General features: G+C 41.5%; 1 non-coding gene across 1 annotated transcript; it reads left to right on the top strand.

Moving 5' to 3' along the window:
- Positions 1-7624: 7624 nt before the first annotated feature.
- On the top strand, positions 7625-7732 carry LOC148565628 (small nucleolar RNA R71). Its single transcript, XR_015885566.1, has one exon. It is a non-coding gene; the product is annotated as a small nucleolar RNA R71 (small nucleolar RNA).
- Positions 7733-8277: the final 545 nt, after the last annotated feature.

Here is an 8277-nt window from a genome sequence, read left to right as displayed (position 1 = left end):
GAACACTCAGCTGAAAACCCCAAATAAAAAAGATTTAGAAGCAGGGATCGAGAAAATCCGAACATGAGGGGGACGCCGGTTGAGATCTCAAACCAGAATGTGTCAACCAGGTTGTTGAGGTTCCAAAGAGCATCACTCATTTAGAGTTACCAGAATCCCACCGGCGTCGTCACCATCGTTGTTCTCTCAGATGCAAATTCGAGTAGCTATGTTTAGGATTGTGGGTGGGGATTGTAGCGATTAGTGATCTCAGAACAATAAAGGAAGAAACTGGTGAAGATTAAAGAAAAATACGAACTGGAAGGGAAAAAATCGGGTTGAAGAGCTAGGGTTTGGGAATGAGAGCGAGAGAGCAAGAGAGAGAAAGAGAGAGGGAGAGAGAGAGAGAGAGAGAGAGAGAGAGAGAGCGATAGAGAGAAACCTTTCAAACTACTTCGCCATGCTGGTGCTCGTGATCTCGTTCAGACATGCCGAAGAAGAAGCCCATTGCGGTGCCGGTAACGGCAACACCGCAGGAGATGGCGATGATGGCCGAAGGTAAGTACTCAGGAATCGGAAGAACCACTCTATTGTCATTTATCTTGCCCCTCTTGGTCGAACTCCCTCCTCCGTGCAGGCACATTGAGAACCCCACTGGCCACCTCTCGATTCCAGCGACATCTTTGCTCACCATTTCTTCATGAATATTCATCCTCCAAAGCCAAAAGAGGATTGAGTCGAAGAAATCATCAAAATAAAAAAGAGTGAGATAAAAGTTCAGCGGAGCAGAGCCACCTTACCGATGACACAGAATAGTAGAGAAGTAAATCATAGCGTGTCCTGACTCCTAAGAATCACAATTGTGCAAACCAGAAGTATCTGTCATCTCACAACCACTACGAATGATAAATTCGCAGAGAGAGAAGAGACCTAGGTTGTACCAACTACAGAGACAATGAAAATGAGAAACATACATCAGTCTCCAACCACCACAATGAAGTGTATATTTTTTTTAAAGAAAACTCAAAATTCTGAGATAATTCCACATAGGACAAAATGTCCATAATAAAGAGTAGTTGGTATGCGAAATTGTGATCTTCAACAATGGCGCCAATGGCTTGGTGCTCTCAAACGTGAATCACACTTTGTCACAATTCCGCACAACTAACCAGCAAGTGCACTGGGTCGTCCAAGTAATAAACCTTACGTGAGTAAGGGTCGATCCCATGGAGATTGTCGGTCTGAAGCAAGCTATGGTCACCTTGTAAATCTCAGTCAGGCGGATTCAGATAGTTATGGAGATTTGATAACTAAAACATAAATAAAACATCAACTAGGATAGAGATACTTATGTAATTCATTGATGAGAATTTCAGATAAGCGTATAGAGATGCTTTCGTTCCTCTGAACCTCTGCTTTCCTGTTGTCTTCATCCAATCATTCCTACTCTTTTCCATGGCAAGCTTTATGTAGGGCATCACCGTTGTCAATGGCTACATCCCATCCTCTCTGTGAAAATGGTCTAATGCGCTGTCATTGCATGACTAATCATCTGTCGGTTCTCGATCATACTGGAATAGGATTTACTATCCTTTTGCGTCTGTCACTACGCCCAGCACTCGCGAGTTTGAAGCTCGTCACAGCCATCCCTTCCCAGATCCTACTCGGAATACCACAGACAAGGTTTAGACTTTCTGGATCTCAAGAATGGCCATCCATGGGTTCTAAATTATACCACGAAGATTCTAATATCTCAGACTTGGTCCTCTGTATTAGATATCTAAGAGATACTCATTCTAGCTTGTTTGCATGTAGAACGGAAGTGTTTGTCAGGCACGCGTTCATAGGTGAGAATGATGATGAGCGTCACATAATCATCACATTCATCATGTTCTTGGGTGCGAATGGATATCTTAGAATAGGAATAAGCTTGAATTGAATAGAAAAACAGTAGTACTTTGTATTAATTCATGAGGAACAGCAGAGCTCCACACCTTAATCTATGGTGTGTAGAAACTCTACCGTTGAAAATACATAAGAACAAGGTCCAGGCATGGCCGAGAGGCCAGCCCCCATGATCTAAGAACTAAACGTCCAGAGATGAACAAAAGATAATCCAAAGATGTAAAGACAATAGTAAAAAGTTCTATTTATACTAAACTAGTTACTAGGGTTTACAGAAATAAGTAAATAATGCAGAAATCCACTTCTGGGGCCCACTTGGTGTGTGCTTGGGCTGAGCATTGAAGCTTTTACGTGGAGAGGTCTTTCTTGGAGTTGAACGCCAGTTTATAACCTGTTTCTGGCGTTTAACTCCACTTTGCAACCATTTCTGGTGTTTGACTCCAGAATGTAGCATGGAACTGGCGTTCAATGCCAGTTTGTGTTGTCTAAACTCGGGCAAAGTATGAACTATTATATATTTCTGGAAATCCCTGGATGTCTGCTTTCCAACGCAATTGAGAGCGTGCCATTTGGAGTTCTGTAGCTCCAGAAAATCCACTTTGAGTGCAGGGAGGTCAGAATCCAACAGCATCTGCAGTCCTTCTTCAACCTCTGAATCTGATTTTTGCTCAAGTCCCTCAATTTCAGCCAGAAAATACCTGAAATCACAAAAAAATACACAAACTCATAGTAAGGTCCAGAAATGTGATTTTTATTTAAAAACTAATAAAAATATACTAAAAACTAACTAAATCATACTAAAAACTATGTAAAAACAATGCCAAAAAGCGTATAAATTATCCGCTCATCACAACACCAAACTTAAATTGTTGCTTGTCCCCAAGCAACTGAAAATCAAATAGGATAAAAAGAAGAGAATATACTATAAATTCCAAAATATCAATGAAACTTAACTCCAATCAGATGAGCGGGACTTGTAGCTTTTTGCCTCTTGAATAGTTTTGGCATCTCACTTTTTCCATTGAAGTTCAGAATGATTGGCATCTATAGGAACTTAGAATTCAGATAGTGTTATTGATTCTCCTAGTTCAGTATGTTGATTCTTGAACACAGCTACTTTATGAGTCTTGACCGTGGCCCTAAGCACTTTGTTTTCCAGTATTACCACCGGATACATAAATGCCACAGACACATAACTGGGTGAACCTTTTCAGATTGTGACTCAACTTTGCTAAAGTCCCCAATTAGAGGTGTCCAGGGTTCTTAAGCACACTCTTTTTTTGCTTTGGACCTTGACTTTAACCGCTCAGTCTCAAGTTTTCACTTGACACCTTTACGCCACAAGCACATGGTTAGGGACAGCTTGGTTTAGCCGCTTAGGCCAGAATTTTATTCCTTTAGGCCCTCCTATCCACTGATGCTCAAAGCCTTGGATCCTTTTTATTTACCCTTGCCTTTTTGGTTTTAAGGGCTATTGGCTTTTTGCTCTTGCCTTTTGGTTTAAAGAGCTTTTGGCTTTTTCTGCTTGCTTTTTCTTTTTCTTTTTCTCTTTTTTTTTCGCTATTATATTTTTTTCTGCAAGCTTTTGTATTCACTGCTTTTTCTTGCTTCAAGAATCATTTTTATGATTTTTCAGATTATCAAATAACATTTCTCCTTTTCTTCATTCTTTCAAGAGGCAACATATTTAACATTCATAAACCACAACATCAAAAGACATATGCACTGTTCAAGCATTCATTCAGAAAACAAAAAGTATTGTCACCATATCAAAATAATTAAACTAGTTTCAATGATGAATTCAAAACCATGTACTTCTTGTTCTTTTGTTTTTAGAACATTTTTCATTCAAGAGAGGTGATGGATTCATATTCATAACTTTAAGGCATAGACACTTAGACACTAATGATCATATAGTAAAGGCACAAACATAAATAACACATAAGGCTCAAAAACTGAAAAACAGAAAATAAATAGACAAGGAGATTAAGGAATGAGTCCACCTTAGTGAGGGTGGCGTCTTCCTCTTCTTGAAGAACCAATGGTGCTCTTGAGCTCCTCTATGTTTCTTCCTTGCCTTTGTTGCTCTTCCCTCATAGCTCTTTGATCTTCTCTAATCTCATGGAGGATGATGCAGTGCTCTTGGTGCTCCACCCTTAGTTGTCTCATATTAGAACTTAATTCTCCTAGGGAGGTGTTGTTTTGCTCCCAATAGTTTTGTGGAGGAAGGTGCATCCCTTGAGGCATCTCAGGGATTTCATGGTTGGGAATTTCCTCATGCTCTTGCTGAGGTCCATGATCTCTTATTTGCTCCATCTTTTTCTTAGTGACGGGCTTGTCCTCTTCAATGAGGATGTCTCCCTCTATGTCAATTCCAGCTGAATTGCAGAGGTGGCATATGAGGTGAGGAATGGCTAACCTTGCCCAAGTGGAGGACTTGTCAGCCACCTTGTAGAGTTCTTGAGGTATAATCTCATGAACTTCCACCTCTTCTCCAATCATGATACTATGGATCATGATGGCCCGGTCTATGGTAACTTCAGACCGGTTACTAGTAGGAATAATTGAGCGTTGAATGAACTCTAACCATTCCCTAGCCACTGGTTTGAGGTCATGCCTTCTTAGTTGAACCGGCTTGCCTCTTGAGTCAATTTTCCATTGAGCTCCTTCCTCACATATGTCTATGAGGACTTTGTCCAACCTTTGATCAAAGTTGACCCTTCTTGTGTAGGGGCATGCGTTCTCTTCCATCATTGGCAGGTTGAACGCCAGCCTTACATTTTCCGGACTGAAATCTAAGTATTTTCCCCGAACCATGGTAAGCCAATGCTTTGGATTTGGGTTCACACTTTGATCATGGTTAGCATAGAACTCTTGAACCATTAGGATCCCGACTTGTTGAATGGGGTTGGTGAGAACTTCCCAACCTCTTCTTTGGATCTCAAATTGGATCTCCGGATACTCATTCTTCTTGAGCTTGAAAGGAACCTCAGAGATCACTTTCTTCTTGGCCACAACTTCATAGAAGTGGTCTTGATGGACCTTTGAGATGAATCTCTCCATCTCCCATGACTCAGAGGTGGAAGCAATTGCCTTCCCTTTCCTCTTTCTTGAGGTTTCTCTGGCCTTAGGTGCCATTGATGGTTATGGAAAAACAAAAAGCTATCCTTTTACCACACCAAACTTAAAATGTTTGCTCGTCCCCGAGCAAAAGAAGAAAGAAAGAAAGAGAAGAAGAAGAGAAATGGAGGAGAGGAAGAGAGAGGTGTTTTCGGCCAAGGGGTGAAGATAGGGTTGTGTTGTGTGAAAATGAAGAAGGAATGAGAGGTTTATATAGGAGTGAGGGGAGGGTTAAGTTTCGGCCATTAGGGTTGGGTTTGGGAGGGAAAATCTTTTGAATTTTGAAGGTAGGTGGGTTTTTTGGGGAAGAGAAGATGGATGTGAGTGGTGAAGAGGTGATGGGAAAGAGTGATTGTGGTGATTGGTGAAGGGTATTTGGGGAAGAGAGTAATGAAAAGGTGTGAAGAGGAGAGAAGAGAAAGTGGGGATCCTGTTGGGTCCACAGATCTTGAGGGGATCCTGTGGGGTCCACAGATCAAGTGGGGTCAAGGACTTAACATCCCTGCTCCAATTAGGCGTGTAAAACGCCCTTGCTGTGCAATCCTGGTGTTTAACGCCAGACTGCTGCCTGTTTCTGGCGTTAAACGCCCAAATGTAGCTTGTTTCTGGCATTTTTCACCAGGTAGATGCTTGGTTCTGGCGTTAAACGCCAGCTTGGTGCTTGTTTCTGACGTTAAACGCCAGACAGATGCTTGTTTCTGGCGTTTAACGCCAGCATGCCTCTTCTCCAAGGTGTGCTATTTTCAATGCTGTTTTTCATTCTGTTTTTTATTTTTCAGTAGTTTTTGTGACTCCACATGATCATCAACCTAATAAAATACGAAATAACAAAAAGAAAATAAAATACATATGATTAAATAACATTGGGTTGCCTCCCAACAAGCACTTCTTTAATGTCAATAGCTTGACAGTGAGCTCTCATGGAGCCTCACAGATGATCAGAGCAAGGTTGGAACCTCCCAACACCAAACTTAGAGTTTGAATGTGGGGGTTCAACACTAAACTTAGTGTTTGGTTGTGGCCTCCTAACACCAAACTTAGAGTTTGACTGTGGGGACTTTGGTTGACGCTGCAGTGAGAGAAGCTTTTCATGCTTCCTCTCCATGGTTACAAAAGGAGATCCTTGAGTTTTAAACACAAGGTTGTCCTCATTCAGTTGAAGGACTAACTCTCCTCTGTCCACATCAATCATAGCTCTTACTGTGGCTAGGAAGGGTCTTCCAAGGATGATGGATTCCTCCTTATCCTTCCCAGTGTCTAGGATTATGAAATCAGCAGGGATGTAAAGGCGTTCAACCTTTACTAACACGTCCTCTACTTGTCCATAAGCCTGTTTTCTTGAGTTGTCTGCCATCTCTAATGAGATTCTAGCAGCTTGCACCTCAAAGATCCCAAGTTTCTCCATTACAGAGAGTGGCATTAAGTTTATTCCTGACCCCAGGTCACACAGAGCCTTCTCAAAGGTCATGGTGCCTATGTTATAGGGAATTAGGAATTTACCAGGATCCTATTTCTTTTGAGGTAATTTCTGCCTATCCAATGCATCCAGTTCATTGGTGAGCAAGGGAGGTTCATCTTCCCAAGTCTCATTACCAAATAGTTTGGCATTCAGCTTCATGATTGCACCAAGGTACTTAGCAACTTGCTCTTCAGTAATATCTTCATTCTCTTCAGAAGAAGAATACTCATCAGAGCTCATGAAGGGCAGAAGAAGGTTTAATGGAATCTCTATGGTCTCTAGGTGAGCCTCAGATTCCTTTGGTTCCTCATTGAGGAACTCCTTATTGGTCACTAGACGTCCCAGGAGGTCTTCCTCACTGGGATTCACGTCCTCTCCCTCCCTTGTAGGTTCGGCCATGATGGTTAAATCAATGGCCTTGCACTCTCTCTTTGGATTTTCTTATGTATTGCTTGGGAGAGTACTAGGAGGAGTTTTAGTGACTCTTTTACTCAGCTGGCCCACTTGTGCCTCCAAATTTCTAATGGAGGACCTTGTTTCATTCATGAAACTCACAGTGGCCTTAGATAGATCAGAGACTATATTTGCTAAGCTAGATGGATTCTGCTCAGAATTCTCTGTCTGTTGCTGAGTGGATGATGGAAAAGGCTTGCTATTGCTAAACCTGTTTCTTCCACCATTATTAAAGCCTTGTTGAGGCTTTTGTTGATCCTTCCATGAGAAATTTGGATGATTTCTCCATGAGGGATTATAGGTGTTTCCATAGGGTTCACCCATGTAATTCACCTCTACTATTGCAGGGTTCTCAGGATCATAAGCTTCTTCTTCAGAAGATGCCTCTTTAGTACTGCTGGATGATTCCTTCAATCCATTCAGACTCTGAGAGATCATATTGACTTGCTGAGTTAATATTTTATTCTGAGCCAATATGGCATTCAGAGTATCAATTTCAAGAACTCTCTTCCTCTGAGGCGTCCCATTATTCACAGGATTCCTTTCAGAAGTGTACATGAATTGCTTATTTGCAACCATGTCAATGAGTTCTTGAGCTTCTGCAGGCGTTTTCTTTAAGTGAATGGATCCACCTGCAGAATGGTCCAATGACATCTTAGATAGTTCAGACAGACCATCATAGAATATATCCAGAATGGTCCATTCTGAAAGCATGTCAGAAGGACACCTTTTGGTCAGTTCCTTGTATCTCTCCCAAGCTTCATAGAGGGATTCACCTTCCTTTTGTCTGAAGGTTTGAACATCCACTCTAAGCTTGCTAAGCTTTTGAGGAGGAAAGAACTTGGCTAAGAAAGCCGTGACCAGCTTATCCCAAGAGTTCAGGCTGTCTTTAGGTTGAGAGTCCAACCATATTCTAGCTCTGTCTCTTACAGCAAATGGGAAAAGCATAAGCCTGTAGACCTCGGGATCAACCCCATTGGTCTTAATAGTATCACAGATCTGCAAGAATTCAGTTAAGAACTGAAAGGGATCTTCGGATGGAAGTCCATAAAACTTGCAATTCTGTTGCATCAGAGAAACTAATTGAGGTTTCAGCTCAAAATTGTTTGCTCCAATGGCAGGGATTGAGATGCTTCTTCCATGTAAATTGGAATTAGGTGCAGTAAAGTCACCAAGCATCTTCCTTGCATTGTTATTATTTTCGGCCATGTCTCCTTCTTTTTCGAAAATTTCTGTCAGATTTTCTCTAGAGAGTTGTGCTTTAGCTTCCCTTAGCTTCCTCTTTAGAGTTCTTTCAGGTTCAGGATCAGCTTCAACAAGAATGTTCTTGTCCTTGTTCCTGCTCATATGACAAAGAAGGG

This window comes from Arachis ipaensis, chromosome B5, assembly GCF_059453495.1.
Source record: "Arachis ipaensis isolate K30076 ecotype BB chromosome B5, ASM5945349v1, whole genome shotgun sequence".
Taxonomy (NCBI): domain Eukaryota; kingdom Viridiplantae; phylum Streptophyta; class Magnoliopsida; order Fabales; family Fabaceae; genus Arachis; species Arachis ipaensis.
The sequence above is the reverse complement of the archived record's forward strand: the minus strand, read 5'-3'. Positions and strand labels throughout refer to the sequence as shown.